The 17123-nt window shown below is 40.7% G+C and overlaps 2 long non-coding RNA genes across 2 annotated transcripts in view; one reads left to right on the top strand and one right to left on the bottom strand.

The window, feature by feature from the left end:
- Positions 1-17123, top strand: part of LOC106731459 (uncharacterized) — a 183109-nt gene that overhangs the window by 109096 nt on the left and 56890 nt on the right. The gene's annotated exons all lie outside the window — the stretch shown is intronic.
- Positions 90-6086, bottom strand: LOC142831248 (uncharacterized). Its single transcript, XR_012906925.1, has 3 exons — positions 4857-6086; positions 1499-1572; positions 90-984 (listed from the first exon to the last, which is right to left on the bottom strand). It is a non-coding gene; the product is annotated as an uncharacterized LOC142831248 (long non-coding RNA).

The raw sequence follows: 17123 nt of genomic DNA, 5'->3' as shown, positions 1-17123 counted from the left end.
GACAGAAAAAGCCTGCTTTACAACATGCCCCCGTGGCCATGGCCGAGCGGCCCAAACGCCACCGATTATACCTCCTCCTCATCCTCATTGCCACCTTTATTGGTGTTGAGTAAAGGTTTCTGTTCAATGAGAAGCACTTGTGCAACAATGCATCTTGTACAGGCTTTTAAAACAGCGCATCCTAGAACAAGACAAACAATACATGTTATGAATGTGATGAAAATGGAGGCAAAAAGTTCTTTTATCGTTCTAAACCAAACTATGAGTCTAGCCATTCCAGTCCGAAAAAGGTGCATGATTCCTTGACATTCATTAGAATTTGCTCAATATTCTCAATTACATCACTTACATTTTGTTTAATTGACTTAATTTCTATACAACATTTATCTTTAAACATAGAACCATATATTAGACTCATCTAACCAACTACAAAAACCATTTTCTTCTGCTAACAATTAATCAAGAGCTAATCTATTTTGCATAACATATACATGTATTTCTTCAGTTTTATCTGATAACTATTTTAGTCCTTTGCCGGTTTGGTTACCGAGGCATTTAATAGCCAGGACATTCAATTCAAGCAGTTCTCGCATTATCAGATTTCCAACAGGATTCTAGGTGGATATTGCTAAAGCTGCTTTTCCAAACCAGGTGCCTACCGACTGCCAGAGTGAGGACAAATCCCGGTTTTTCCATCCTACAAAACGAGGCAGTGAGGAGTCCTATACATAAATGCCTCCTCCTTGAATGGCTACATGGCCGTGTCCTTTCGCACTGTTGGGCAGCTGAGAGTAGGCTTGATTTCCACAAAGCTAAAAGTGTCCTGGATACAATAAGTGAAGGTGAGGATGGTTGCTACATCAGAGCCTAGATCCATCACTTGCCTTTACGAGGGTTAGGCCAGTTCCATCCGACCAGTAAAATGGGGTTATACGCAGGCTACCGTCATTATGGAGATTGGTTTCCATCTGACACACAAAATTCCTGTTTACAAACAAAAAAGGGATAGGGAATAGGAGTGGGGGTAACCTGTGGATTATTTTCTCGATATTTATCATAATACAAAATACTGGTTAGATTCCAGACTATTGTTGTTAAGTGACGTTAATAAAAGGGAACTTAGTCTGGCTGTTAAAGCAAAGCCAATCCGGTGGGGAGGGGTTGGTACCCCACTCCTAGTTTTTCTGTTCACATGGCGCACTTCTTGCTTCTTTCCAATTTCTTTTTGTTCACCTGTGGAGACATTGTTCACATTCTCCTAGCCTAAACAATTACTAAACTATTATCCTTTCACTAAATTTTAAAGTTGCTAATTGATTGCCAATTGATTGATTGGGCCCAATTATTAATTTTGTTTTTGTTTAAATTCATGCTTCTGCATTACTTAAAATATCCTTTCATAAAAACACTAATATCCTACACACAATGACATTTGCAATACGTATTACAATTAAGACACACAAGACAAACTTGGACAGAAGACAGAACACAAACTTACTATGTTATGACACAGAACCATGGTTTTGTTGTTGTTGTTGTTTGTTGTTTTTCTTCAGCTGGCACCAGCGCTTTCTGATGATGTGAAAGAGAAGAAAATATTTCTACCCCCGTTGCGGTGGCTTATTATAATTTAAAATACTGCTTAAGATCTGTTAGGGGAACCGGTTACAGCTAGTTCCTTACTACTTCCATGGGCGAGCGAGCTGCAACTTTCCGAGAACAAGGGCGCTTCATCAGTACTCGTGACCTTCCACTCCCTTGAATTACCTCAGAATTGCTAGCCCTCCTCAACAGTGTCATGCCTCAGTTTCCCTCTTGTACCACAGATCAGGCTTAATGTGTGAAGCTATAATGCTTTTTCTTAGCACAAGGTGTTGGTTGGCTAGTTACTGTTCCAGCAAGCAAAAAGCTTTTCTTTTCCTGAAAAGAATCATATTTAATGTTACAGGCTCACTCAAGGGGGTGCGACAGCAGGCACAAGTCTGTACCCACGCAGAACCTTGGATCTGAAAGAAAGCCAAAAGTGTTATCAACTCAGCTTTGAACAGAGACACAGTGAAGTTTCAGGGCTTGGATTCTTAAAACAATAACTTGGTTTTCTTAGAGAGCAAATTTAACCTTAAAAGTTGAATGCCCAACACAAGCACTAACCAATTTGTGCTTTCTCTGTTTGCAATTTTAAGCAAGAGGACATTATCTAAAACAAAATAAAACTAGTTCATTTGAAACTCACAAAATAAAGTTACAATATATAGAGCTCATTCTTTTATGCAGTTAACCAATTAAGGTTCAGTAGAATCCTTAATTTTTCTTTTGCAGATTTAACAAAAGTGTCCATAGACAAATGTTTACATTTGATTGTTTCTTTGCCTAGATGGTTTGCACAGTGCTTAAGAAAGAGGCTACAAAGAAACGAGGTGTCATTTTTAAAGCAGGTTTCCCTTCACACACCACAACAATCGCTTAATTCCTTCCACACTCCCACAGAGTTCACTTTTTACCTTCACGTTCTCTTAAATCACTTGCTTTGTCTTTTCAAAGGAAACGTTCCTCATTCCTAGTAACTTTTCAATGTTTGTATTACTTTCCTCATTCCTTCAACTATGCCCATAGGGCTCCAAACTTCTTGCCTTCCCCTTTCACATGCTTTTTCCTTCTTATGGTCCATTCTGAGTCCTGCTAAATGACTTTTCTCAATGACACAAGTTTATCCAGTATTAATTTGGTAAGGAGAGTGGGCTTTCCAATTAGCTCCCACACCTCCTAATTCTTTTCAGTATGTAAATCCGAATGTGTATTATTGCAGTTAGCTATTACTAATTTTAAACTTCTGAGTATAGGGTTTTTATAACATCCATGCAGCAGCAGTTGATCTATGCTGCTGATTCTAGGGTGGATCACTTGCTCATGCTCTGTAAAGAGATTTATGTTGCAGAATGTGTCTCCTTGTTAGGGCAGAATTAGCTTCTAGTGATTACATCTTCAAATTCAATTCCCACTAGTTGGCTTTTAGGGTGGCTTTTAGGTTACGTCCTCTCATGCCCTCAAGCCAATTATAACAGTGTGCGAGGGGAAAGGTTTTAACTATTTTTTTTTCTGGACAGCCCCCACTTGTGTGTTGTGAAACATCCTTGGGTTGCCTGCGATTCCAGCCAGAGAGGCTGTAGTTATCTGTTTGCTAACAAGGGCTTGAGAATCTCCTAAAGTAGCTTGGCAGCCCTTTCCTACTCCTGCGTTGTGTTCTGTGTATACGTTTCCAACCAAAATGCGTAGGGCCAATATGGCTTGATGGTCGGCAGGAATTCCTTCCTTGAGAATTTGGAGGAACACTTCTCACAAGCTGTTAAGTCTATTTCAAAATTGGTGTTTTACTTCCTCTTTATTTAATACCTTTGATCCGTTATTTAAAGCTACACATTCCAACCATACTGTGGGGAGCTCTCCTGCATTACGCTGCATGTCCTCTAAAAGGGCTTTTAATTCGGTCCAGGAACGGTTGCATAGAACTGTGACCTGGTTAGTAAGTCCGGTTGCTGCATCATATGTTGTTTTTGTAACGGCTACTGGGAATACTCCCACTTCAGGTTCTTTTGCTAAAGGTGGGGTGCTTGGTGTTTTTTAAACTTTCGAGAGCTTCTCATGGATAAGAGGGGGGGCTTAGCTGGCCTAGCTCTTTTCTCCGGAGGCACATCTATATTTCGGTTGGGATTGTTAGCCTCAATTTTTTGCTGAGCCCCACACGCAGCAAAACTTAGCGCTGCATGGCTTGAGTCCAATTTTCAGAGGGTCATTTTAAACATGATCCTCAAAACTTCTGCTACTTTCTTGAGTTTAAATTTATCAGGCTTTAATTTCTTTTGCTCTCGGGATTCTTCTAACTTTTGAACTAACTTTATTAAGAGAGTGTGCCCTGGACTACTGTGGATAACAGGGGTAGCTGGAAGGGTGGCTGACACGTGGCTATCAGATTTCTTTAAAAAAATTTCTGCCGCGGTCAAAAGTTTTGCCAGGTCTGTTTCGTTCCCTTTTAACCCTGTTGTTACACAGGCGGGGCCTTTTGTCTCCTCTTCCGGATAAACATGACAGAGAGGTGTGTCTTTAACAAACACCTCAGAGAAGACATTGTTAGGAGGCCTGCCCATGTTTTTAAGGCTTGGCCAGTTCCTTACTTTTATATTAAAAATCATTGAGGGGTTATTACTCTCATTATCTCCCAATTTGTGATACGTTAAGTGACTGAATACATCTTCCTGAGTTTCAGTCGGGGGTCTGCTTGCCCAGGGGCATTCACCACATCCTGTTCGTGACGCCATGTTACACCTTGGTTTGGTGATGTGGTGGAAGCCTCAAGGGCTAAAGCCGATTACCTAGTGAAAACTACTGGATGATGGTGTAAAACAAATGATCTTTATTAAGTGGAATGATTCTTTTATCAAAACCAACAATTAGAAAATGGTCTTTTTAACTAACAATTGCCTAATGCTTTTACAGGGTAGAAAACTTGAACACAACTATACCTAACTGATTACAATTCCTAGATTACAATTTACTTATATTAAATCACTATTCCTAATTCGCTTAACGCAGCGCAGCATAAAAAACGAAAAATACAAAAAACAAAGCTAAAATAATAACAATAAAAAAGGCCACTTACAGCTAATCCTTCTAATGTTACTTTAGGACAGCTGGTGGAGTTAGTTATTGATTTTTGTTGTTACAGGTTAACAACTCCTAAAACATAACACTATCAAACAGCACAAAATTACATGATCTATACTTCACAAGATTACAAGATATGATTAATACAACTTAACTACTGACTAAGCTAACAATTGATAGATTTAAGTAATACTTACAAATCCAGCAATGATAACAACATGAAGACACACAAAAACTCGGAGCATGCTCAGGACTCGCGCACCCCTATCTTTGACTCGAAAGGTGGGGAAGGCAGCCTCAGGGTGATCAATCCTTCAGCTGGGCAAAAAGAACACGTGCCCTCAATACACGGTACCTCCGTCGAACAAAGGGGTTGAGGGTCTTTTATAACATAACCTGATATCCGGTATCTTATTAGGGTCGGTTCCCTGGCCGGGCCTAATAGGCTAGTAATGAGGTAATGTGAAATACTGCCCTATAGGATTTTTCATGATGCCTGCCTGATGACCTCGTGGACAGTGCTGGGTGTGGGCATGGTCAGTGTGCATGGCAGTTGCGTCTTATCTCTCTATGCCTACCTCCCTGCCTTCAAGGACTGGTCAAGAGAGACTTATTTATCTCTTGCAGCTGTGTTCTATTTTTTTTTCATGCTCACCTCCCTGTTCTGTGATGCCTACAAGGCCAAATTCCGTTTTACAGAAAGCTGCATTGTGCTTCCCATGCTTCTCTGAGTATCTTACAATCTGGGTTTTCTGTGAGGGGCCTTGTGTGGCAGGATGGGCTATACGCGAAGGCCATGGACAGAAAAAGCCTGCTTTACAACAATAATGAGGCACCTAAACCAGCACTGCCTCCAAGTTCTGTCTAAACTCATTTTCCTCGGCCAAAGAAAGGCCTCACCTTAGATGCTGCAGAAGTGATTGCTTAGCACCAATAAGGTGTATGTTTTTGACTGGACATGTATTCTCCTCTCTCTCATGCTGTGTTTATTCCACCAATTTTGCAGAAATGTGTTTTCCCAATGAAAACCTAGAATCTATCTTTCCCTGACCATTTTTTTTGTCTGTTTACCTTGGGCAAATGTTATTTTTTCCCTTTTTGTCTGCCTCGTATGGATTAGGTACTAACATCGTTCTTTGGTTTATGTTTCTATTTGTGCACTAGCATCATCAGTGGTGTTAGTATAGTTCTGGGAATATTGCTTCTTTTCTAGCTGTTGCTGTAAATTCAATAAGGTAAAACTCACAAATAGGGTGGCTTTAAAAAAATGCAATAGTTAATAGTTTCCTGGAGAAGTTAATTTCATTTTTTTAAATTAAGAATCTGAAGGATCTTCATATCTGTAAGTGTAAAGATAAATGAATTCAGTTCTTTTGAAAACTGATGGAGTAATGGACACAGAGCATGTGTTGTCTGCACTAGCATGCATCTTTGTCATCCTCATATAGGAACCAGCCCCTGGAGGAAAAGAGTCTACTACTGCTGCTAATTAAGTTATATTTTATGAGCAGCAGCGAGGCTTATACTGAAGGCCCACAGAAAACTCCACTGTCAAAGAGCCCATTAAGGATGCTTATATTCTTGTTACTTGGAGTGGAGGGGGACATAATGGTTCTGCTCTGCTGTGTGTATTGAACTATTAACATATTTATCCCTAACATTTGTTGCTATTAGTGAAATTGATGAGCTGATTTTTTGTGTTTCTGAATCAATACCATGGATATATTTCTTCACAGCAATTGAATTCAGCAGGTGGACCCAAAGGCTTGTGATTATTGGATGTTCTGATTCCATTTGTACTAGCTGTATCTCCCTATTAGAATGACACTGAATTGCAGTGAATGACATAGTGGATGGAAGAAGTTCTGGAAAAACAGGAAAGGAGGTAGTAGGCAGGAGAAAAAGGAACAGGACAACATTATTATGGAGGTTGCTAGCGGGTTGCTCATCAGGGCCTTTCCAGTGGAAGGGCTAGTTGAGGTAGACTGAGTGTACGTCTACACTAGCCCCCTAATTTGAACTAGGGAGGCTAATGAGGGCCACCAAAATTGCTAATGAAGCACGGGATTTAAATATCCTGCGCTTGATTAGCATATTCCCAGCTGGTCGCCATTTTGGAAACTGACTAGCCTCATTCCATGAGGTTTAACTGTTAATTCGAACTAAGGGGTTTATCTCGGAATCGCGCTTCTCTGCCACATGTAGATGTGGGCAGTTACTTCAGGCTAGTCAGTTTCCAAAATGGCGACTGGCCGGGAATATGCTAATCAAGCGCGGGATATTTAAATCCCACGCTTCATTAGCAATTTCGGTTGCCCTCATTAGCCTCCCTAGTTCGAAGTAGGGAGCTAGTGTAGACATACCCTTACAGAGGGAATAGCTCATTGGGATATCTTTGACCAGGTTTTATGAGCTCTGTAACTGGAACTCAATTCTTCTCTCTGGGAGGAAATGGATTGGTTGCTTTCAAGGGGAAAAAAGATTTTTTTTCCAAGTAAAAACTGTTTCATAATATTTGGATTTTGGCAAAACACTCCAAAAATATGCATTCAGAGAGGGACTAGCAAAAAACCAAACAAATCAAAATTGCCAGTTTTGCTTTGGGTGCAGAGTAAAGAGGTCTAGTTGACACCTGTTTGATGCCACTCACTCTAGTATAGGAAAGCACAATTTCAAAACTAACAATGAATAAACAAACCCATTCAAACATTGCATCATGTCCTCTAAATCCCATGTGTCGTTATTCAGGTGAGAGAGGTTTTTCAGATGCATTATGGCACAAATAACCATGTACCCACCAGACTTTCTGAAAAATGAGACCATCAAGCATCTAATTTTCTATAACAGTAAAACGGATCAGCTGGATAGCTCAATAGAGTTCAAAAGAAATAAATCTGCCTACAAAAGCTGCAGTGATCTTTAATAGCTCCACAGACAGGGAAAAGTGAAATTGAAATATATCAATACACTATTGAACATCATCTCTTCCATTTTCATTGAGTCAGACACATTTCGACCACATCTCAAATAATTCCTGGCTGTCCCAAAGTTGAAAAGAACCAATAGCACCAAGTTAAAGCCAAACAAATTCAAATGAGAAATAAGCACAATTTTTTCACAGGAAGGGTGTTAATCATTGTCTCAAACTCCCAAGGGAAATGGTGGTTTCTCCCTTTCTTAACGTCTTCATATCTAGAGGCTTTCAGGATAATATTTGTTATTCCAACTTCAATTACTGGGCTCAGTGCAGGAGTATTTTGGAGAAATTATGTAGCTTATGTTACATAGAAGGTCAGATTGGATGATTAAATGGTCCCATCCAGCCTTAAAAATCTATGAATAAGCACATTTAAATACAAAAATATTCAATATGCTGGAGTAATATCAGTACTAAAGAGAGACTCTTCCCTTATCCCAGGATAAAAAAAGAATAATTTCTACCCCCCAAGAAAATGATCTAAACCAGAAAAGATTTAAAAGAGCAAAATCATCCCATGGAGTAGCACCCAGAAAATTAGGGTTACCAGTAGTCCGGTTTTGAACTGGACAGTCCAGTATTTGAGCTTTCTGTTCAGGAAACAAATTGAGAAAATATAAATGTCCGGTATTTTCTAAATAAGATGTTATGTAGATTGTGATGTAATCTCAAATGTGTCCTGTATTTTTGTTGAGACCATCTGGCAACCCTATAGAAAATATGGTGAGGCAGAGGCAACTTTGCAGAATGTATATAATAATTGGACTCAAAAATTTTCTGAGAAAACAGGGTTTAATTGAAGTATGCCTATTCGGCAACCATAAAATGGTTCAGAGCAATATGCTGGGTTTGGCAAATTTTGCACAAATCACAGGCAAATTGGTGGGAAATTTGCCTAGTTTCCTGGTCACATGGTGGGCTTTTGGGAAGCCTAAACTTCCAGGATCTATAGATTTTCAAGGTCTCAGTGCTACAAGGCTCCGTCCTCCATACCAACGACCCTGGAATCCCTGAAAACCCTGGCTTATGCAGAACAGGAATTCCAAGTTTTGACTAGCTCTAATACTAGTTCTCTATTAAATAAGCCACCATCCAACTTGAGCATCAACTGCAGCTTTTGACTAGTCTTTGGTGGTGTAATAACATGATTCATGTATAAAATAATTATACCTCTATGCTCATTTGCACTTATAAAGACTTGTACCCATTGTCTGAGCCTGTAAATGCCTCTATATCAAGTAAAAATCAAAGTAATATAAAAATATTAACATATCATTAATAACTAGGTGTATTAGACAATTCCCAAATTATCTCTATCTCACTGTTTTGTAGTTAGCTCTCTTCACCATGGAATCTGAGTGCTTTAATTCAAGCATTTAAAAACTGAACTCCAGATATTAAAGAATAGGGAATGAGAATTCAAAATTAATGTGCGTCTCAGGCCAAGTTCTGCTCCTTTCATCAAAACAGAAGAGTTTCAGATTTCATTTCCTCCGGGCCTTTCTCCCTGCTATAATGTGCCTTCATTTGGTTAATTTCCTTGAATTTTGTTTTTGCCTTAGTAGAATTAATATTTAAAACCCTCATGCAGTTCAGAATTGTTAGCTGGATGCATGATAGTCACTGAAACACTAGTCAGGCACCTAATTCTGCCTGCAGAAACATGCTTTAGGGTATGTCTACACTGCATCTCTAGTTCGAACTAGGGATGCAAATGGAGACAATCGAAGTAGTTAATGAAGCGGGGATTTAAATATCCCGCGCTCCATTAACATGATCTCGCCGGCGCGCTAGTTCGAATCACAGCTGATTCGAACCAGGAAGTGCGCGCCGGGACGCGTTAGTTCGGACTAAAGCCCTTAGTCCGAACTAATGTTACTCCTCATTTTTTGAGGAGTAATATTAGTTCGGACTAAGGGCTTTAGTCCGAACTAACGCGTCCCGGAGCGCACTTCCTGGTTCGAATCAGCTGTGATTCGAACTAGCGCGCCGGCGAGATCATGTTAATGGAGCGCGGGATATTTAAATCCCCGCTTCATTAACTACTTCGATTGTCTCCATTTGCATCCCTAGTTCGAACTAGGGATGCAGTGTAGACATACTCTTAGGGATTCCCATTGCTTTCTCAATGGGTGCAATGGTAGCTTTATGTAGTTCAGGGGTGGGGAGCCTTTTTTGGAGTGGGGGCCACTGACCTACAAAAAATCAGTCTGGGGCCGCACAAACGTGAGAAGCAAAAAAATGGGGTAAAAAATGAGGGGTTCAATGTGTGGGAGGGGGCTGCCAGGAAGTGGGTTTGGAGTGTGGGGTCTGGGCAGGACTCCCATCCCTTTTGGCTGGCTCCCAATTAACTTATATAATACAAAGAGAGTAAAATTGGCAGAGAGCTTCTAGCTGCTTTCCTCTATCTAACCTTGCCTGGAATGTGTCTAAAGCTTGTAAGCGTGGTAGTTTTATACAATGATAAAAGATTTATAAAGCCCTGGAAATAAGGCTTTGAAATTGAAAGTGCTCTTGTGTAGCTGCTAATGCTGCAAGAGTTATATTAGGCTACACAAACCAGCAGAGGATTTAGTATTTTCTACTGAATGCTTCAGGTCAATTAATCTATAACATTAGAACATCTCCCACAAATACCAATACAAGTTGATTTTTTTTATTCTTTTAAAATCAGTTGCATTGTATGTTTAATCATGCATATTTATTAAATCACAAATTGTGATTATTGGGAAGGTGGTGGTGGTGGGGGAGTTTTCTCCAAGTAAATGAGCTTTTTTTGTATTGATTTAGCTTTAATTATCAGTCCCACTTTAGGAAGTAAAAATGTCTGATTACAGCTGATCACAAGAGCCAGATTAAACCTGTGGGAAGTTCCAGTTGTGCTGTTGCTAAGACCCTAATCAAAGAATTCAATCAAAAACAAATTCAAATAGAAATGTTATGGGGGAGGGGCATTTCTTTCCTGGTATGAGTCCCTGCAGTGAGCTAGTTGTCCTTCCTCTGATTCAGGGTGGAAAACTTGACAGTGTCATACTCTGAGGATAACAATGAGACAAATCAAGAATCCTTACTACTTCCCCTCTGTCCTCATTGTCTCCTATTCAAAGGGCCAGATTATAAAGGGGGTGAGCACCTAAAATACCCACAGGCCCGTGATAATTTTTTAATCCATTGGCTCCCATGGTCTCTGAAGGGTAATTCACCTTCTGCACAAAGTTAATTGTAATAGCAGAGGAAGGAAGGGAAAAATAGCGGCCAAGGGCAGTGTTGCCAACTCCACATATTAGTCACCAGACAAACCCTAAAGAGTCGCTAGATGTAGCTATTTAAACACTGGAAAAGAATAAAAAAGTCACTATACAAAAGTTACAGAGAATGTATTAGGGCTGTCAAGCAATTAAAATTAATCATGATTGAGTGTGCTATTAAATAATAGAATATCATTTAATTACATATTTTTGGATGTCTTCTACATTTTCAAATGTGGTGATTTCAATTACAGCACACAATGCAAAATGTACAATGCTCACTTTGTGCTTATTTTTATTACAAATATTTGGACTGTAAAAACAAAAGAGATTCGCCTGATACAAATACACTAAGGCAGTCTCTTTATCATAAAAGCAGAACTTACAAATGTAGTATTATGTACAAAAACACCTGCATTCAAAACCAAAACAACAATGCTACTTTTTGTTCAGCCAATCACTCAAACAAGTTTGTTTACAATTTGCTGGAGATAATGCTGCCTGCTTCTTGTTTACAATGTCACCTGAAACAGAGAACAAGTGTTCACAGGGCACTATTATAGCTCATGCTGCAAAGTATTTTCCTACCAGATGCACTAAAGATTTATATGTCCCTTCATGCTTCAACCACCATTCCAGAGGCCATGTGTCCATGCTGAGGACAGGTTCTGCTCGATAAAGATCCAAAGCTGTGCAGACTGTTGCATGCTCATTTTATCATCTGAATCAGATGCCACCAGCAGAAGGTTGACTTCCTTTTTGGATGGCTCAGGTTCTGTAGTTTCCACATCACAGTTCTGAAAGCAGGCTCACCTTGTTCCTCTCTGATTTTGGAAGGCACTTCAGATTCTTAAAACCTTGGGTCAAGTGCTGTAGCTATCTTTAGAAATCTCACATGTACCAGGGAGGTCCAACCTGTATCAAGCACCCTAGGGACCTGATTGGTCCCAGGTAAGGAATTTTGCCAGACCACAGAAGATTGTTTCTGGTCCCCTGGCACTGGCCCACCCCAGGCCTGGCCCAGCCAATGGCCATCTAGCCAGTGGCCTGCCAACTGGCTTCCCTCCCCCCCCCATCGGCCCCACCAGGTTTCCCAGTCCTGCAGGGCAACCCCACTGCCAACAGCCCACTCACTGCCCTACTGACCTCAGGGCTCCCAGCCCTCTACCAGGACTCTTTGGTCCTGGAACATTTGTATTGCTAGAGCAGAGAGTCCCAGTTTGGAGAGATGCAACTTATACCTTCTTTGCGTTTTGTCAAATCTGTGGTGAAAGTGTTCTTAAAATGAACATGTGCTGGGTCATCATCCGAGAATGATATGTGGCAGAATGCAGGTAAAAGAGCAGAAAATGTACAATTCTCACCCAAGGAGCTCAGTTACAAATTTAATTAATGCATTTTTTTGTAACAAGCATTATCAGCAAGGAAACTGTCCTCTGGAAAGGTGGCAAAACCATGAAGGGGCGTATGTTTAGCATATCTGGCACATAAATACCTGGCAAAGCTGGCTCCTAAAGTGCCACGTGAACACCTGTTCTCACTTTCAGATGACATTGTAAATAAGGAGTGGGCAGCATTATCTCCTGTAAATGTAAACACACTTATTTGTCTTAGAGATTGGCTGAACAAGGAGTAGGACTGAGTGAACTTGCAGTGCACTACAGTTTTACAATTTTTGCATTGTTTTGTTTCTGATTGTAGTCATGTAACAAAAATAATCTGCATTTGTAAGTTGTGTTTTCACAATAATGAATGCACTACAATGTATGTGTGAGGTGAACTGAAAAATATTATTTGTCTATATTTTATCATAAATATTTGTATTGCAAAATGATAAAGTGAGGAGTGTACATTTTGTATTCTTGTAATTGAAATCCACATACTTGAAAAAGTAGGAAAACATAAAAAGTGTAATAAATTTCAATTGATATTCTATTGCTTAACAGTGCAATTATAACTGCAATTAGCAGTGATTAATTTATTGAGTTAATTGCATGATTTAACAGCAATTAATTGACAGCCCTAATACACAAACATAGGGACATGCACATGCATGCACACACACATGTGTGCTCAGGCAAGTATTGTCACAAAATCATTCACAAGCAGTCAATAGAGTTAATAAAATCCATTCTGTGCTCTTTTTCATTTTGTTACGTACCAGAAGTAACAACAACAGGACGCTGTCATCATCAGGCTGATGCCCTCTGCTCATTGGGAAAGAAACTGCAGTCCTCTCTGCATAGTGGTTGGGTGCTCTGTAGACTGGAGCCCAAGTTGGCTGGGGTGATTATTTTCAGCTGAATCTTCCTTTCTTGACAGCCTAGGTTTGAGCCAGCAGGTTAGTGAAAGGGCGAGCAAGGGGAAAAGGGCATTCACCTGACCTGAGCTTGGTTCTGTAAGGAGCCAAGAAAGTAGATTTTAAAAAACAAAAATTCACTAGCTAGACCCCAATCCCCTGGGGTTGATTTTTGAAAACATTTGGGTAGCTAACCCCAGGTTAAGTCACGGGAAGGAATAAATAGGGAGCTGGAATCAAGCTAGCTCCACCATTGCTCCTGTAGAAAGGGCTTCATCCCTAGAGGCATGGTGCCACCTCCCCTCTGGGGCACATTGCCCTGTCTCATCATACCCACCACACCTTCTTCCGCGCAGCTCTTGACTTCAGCTAACTTGCCTCTCCTGCCCTGCCAACTTCATTAGCCATCTTTCTCTGCATCGCAGGGTGAGCTACCTACTACAGAGCAGCAAGAAAAAACACATTTGGATAAAACCAAGCCCGCCCTGGTTAATGTGCTGCTCTCTCCAAAATGAGCCTGACAATAGTAAAGTGTTGAATTAGCCTCTACAAACTTATTTTCCTTGCCTGGAGACTATAGCTTTTCAACCAAAGAAGTCCTTCTAAAGACATGTTCCGTTTAGGTGTAATGACATGGACTTGGTGTGCAAAAGAACGTAGTAAAAAGAGCATGGAATGGGTTTTATTACCACTACCGAGCTGCTTGTGAATGATTTTGTAACTATCACTATTGGTGATTTCTTTCTCTGAATGTCATTGTGTTTGGCAGTGAATGTCATTACACTTGTCACTGGATACTTTGACACCGATTTTCTCACTAGGGAAACAAACACGTTGCTAAATCGAGGGACAAAGTAGCTAAGTTGGCCAAGTGGGAAAGAAACGTAGTGAACGTATTGCTTCTAGGTAATACAGCAATGCATGTGACAGTCTCTATGAAAGTTCAGTCTTTTTGGGGAAAAAGGGATTTTATCCTTTTATCCTCTCAAAGCCTTTCTGATAACAAAGTATTTGTTTAGAGGCCTTTGGAGCTAAAGAGCTTGTCAGCATATTCCTTAAAGCAATGTTTAGCTGTGTTTAAAAATGTTGCATTGATTCGTGTGGTGGCTCGAGTCTGTACACACAGAAGGCCAAGTGCTGAGTGAATGACAATGTCTGTGCCTGCACTGAAAAGGCTCCCCAGATATCACTGTTTAGCTGTTTTCTATGTATCTGGCCCTTTGGAGTTACATTTGTGAGGGCTTAATTAAAACATATTGTAACCCACACACCACCTGGGTGTGAGTCACTGTCTCAGCTAGTGGCACAGACAGAATAAGGAATCTGCTTTGCAGCTTTAGCTGAGAGCCAGCTGGCTTTTCGCTCATGTGGTAGAGGCACATGCACTAAGCTTCAAAGATCCTAGGTTCAATTCTGCTTGTTAGGGGTACAGTATCATTGCTACGAAATCAAAATTTTCCAGTGATATGGAATTTCTCATTCTGTGGACTAGTCCAAGCTTAGGGTCATGATATGTGGCCTTGCCCACTTGCATATGTTAGGAAGAACAAGGAACTTATGCATGTGCTCTAAAGAGTGATCGCTTTAGATCGGGAGTCTCGGAAGTATTACTCTGTAACCCCCTTTTGCACAAGATCTGTATACTGTACCTCCTTTTCTGAGGCAGAAGGATTTTGCGCAAAAGGGGTGTTTGCGCAAAAAGGACCCGTCCACACTGCTAATTTTTGTGCAAAAACCTCTTGTGCAAAAAGCATCAGAAGAGGTTATGCAAATGGAGTGTAAGAAGTTGCTAATGAACGCTTCATTTGCATTGCCTCTTCCGCAAAAAAGAGGTAGTGTAGACAAATCCTAAGGCAGAAGGTAAGCTGTCCCTGAAGGAGCAGTATATGTGTAACTGCCACCGGGTGGATTTGAACCTCAGATCTCTGGTGCTGAGTATAGGAGCCTCTACCCTCTAAGCTAAAAGCCAACTGACTCCTAGCCCATGCTGTAGAGGTCTCTTGGTCTTATCTGTTGCTGTGGTCTAAGAGCCACTGCATGGGTCAGAGAACCATACTAGGACTATGTCTACACTCACGACTTCTTGCGCAAGTATGGCTGTTGTTGCGCAAGAATCTGCAGAGTGTCCACACTGCCCGCCTGCTCTTGCACAAGGAAATTTACAGTACGATGTGGTAAGAGAGGGCTTCTTGCGCAAGAGCTACGTTCTTTTTTAACAGGTGTAAGCCCTCTTGCGCAGGAGCTCTTGCGCAAGAGGGCAGTGTGGACGCTCGGCAGGGATTTCTTGCACATGAAAGCTCTATGGCTAGCATGGCCACCAGAGTTTTCTTGCACAAGAGAGTGTCCATACTGCCATGGGCGCTCCTGTGCAAAAGCACAGCGTGCACATGGCATGTTTTCTTGCGCAAGAGTTCTTGCACAAGAACCGTTGCGTAAGATATTCTTGCGCAAGAAGCCGCGAGTGTAGACATAGCCTAGGTGTCTGGGTTACATATGCACACAACTTTACTGGGTACAACTCAGGATCAGCGCCTTTGTTTCACTATAAATATATCTTCGTTATAATCATAGGCTCATTATCAGAACTTGTGATAATGCTTTGATAGGGATAACAGGAGGAAGAAGAAATGGTTACGTATAAAACATAGGTGTAACACACTAGAATACTGACTCTAAAATATATTTTTAATTCATATGTATAATTCCTTAAATATCATCTATAGAAACACCTCACAAGGATTTTGAAGTTGAGTATGACATAAGCTTTTATATGCAGGCATGTGGCAGTCAGGTTGGTCCCAGGACAAAGTAGGTGAGGCTATATATATTTTTTAATTTAACCTTGTTTTCTTTTCTGGGTCTGTCTTGAAATAGCTGATGTCTGGAAATTGAACCTTTAATAACTCCATTCATCTGAAGAAGTGGGTTGTGCCCACAGAAGCTCTTGATACCATTTACATGTTTTGTTAGTCTCTAAGGTGCGGCAAGACTATTAGTTGTTTCTCCAGTTACAGACTAACTTGGCTACCCCTCTGAAGCTTTTCAATGTCTGTTGGTGAGAGAGAAGTTTTGAGCTTACAAAGACCTCGCCTTCAGGCCTAGGAAACCTACATAGAATGTCACCGCTAAATGCAATAGTTTAGCACAAGTAGGTAACCTACATTTCAATCTGCTCCACCTTGTATTTAGTGGTGACATGCTATGCAGGTTTCCCAGACCTGAAGAAGAGCTCTGTGCAAATTCTCTCTATCCAAGAGAAGTTAGTAAGGTAAAAAATGTAGCCTCATCCACCTTGTCGATCTAATAAGCTTTTATTAGACACCTCAGATTCGTGGTTTTGGATAAATACTATGAACACAGTGTGCTAGGTGCAGTGAGTTTCTCAGGCTTGATGAGAGTTGCTGTTTTAGAAAAAATGTTGCATTGATCCATGTGATGGCTCAAGAGTGTACAGACATACTTCATAAAAGGCCAAGTGCTGAGTGAGTGACAATGTGCCTGCTGTGAAGGGGCTCTCCAGATATCACTGTTCCTTTGTCTATGTATCTGGCCCTTCGGAGTTACATTTGTGAGGGCTTAATTAAAACATATTGCCAGCTGGTAGGAATGGCCTTTGTATCATACATGGCACATTTTAAAAAGCTTTGGAGGTTATCTTCAGCATGCTTTCCCCATTCAGTCACTAACCACAGACAAAATTGCCAAGTGCCCATGCGACATAGGGCAGGAATGCAAGTTTTAGTTACTTCAGTGGGACTTGTGCTTCTAAGTCATGTAGGCCCTTTAGAAACCTCCTACTCTTTGTTTCTGTATTTCAGTCGCCCGTTCTGTACAAGCAAATCTGATCAATCTATAGCTTGCAAGATGAAGCAACTGGATAGTGTTGAGTAGTAACTGATCAACTGAGATCTAACATGCTTTTGAAGATGCAGACAGTATG

This window comes from Pelodiscus sinensis, chromosome 13 (assembly GCF_049634645.1).
Source record: "Pelodiscus sinensis isolate JC-2024 chromosome 13, ASM4963464v1, whole genome shotgun sequence".
Taxonomy (NCBI): Eukaryota; Metazoa; Chordata; order Testudines; family Trionychidae; genus Pelodiscus; species Pelodiscus sinensis.
The sequence above is the reverse complement of the archived record's forward strand: the minus strand, read 5'-3'. Positions and strand labels throughout refer to the sequence as shown.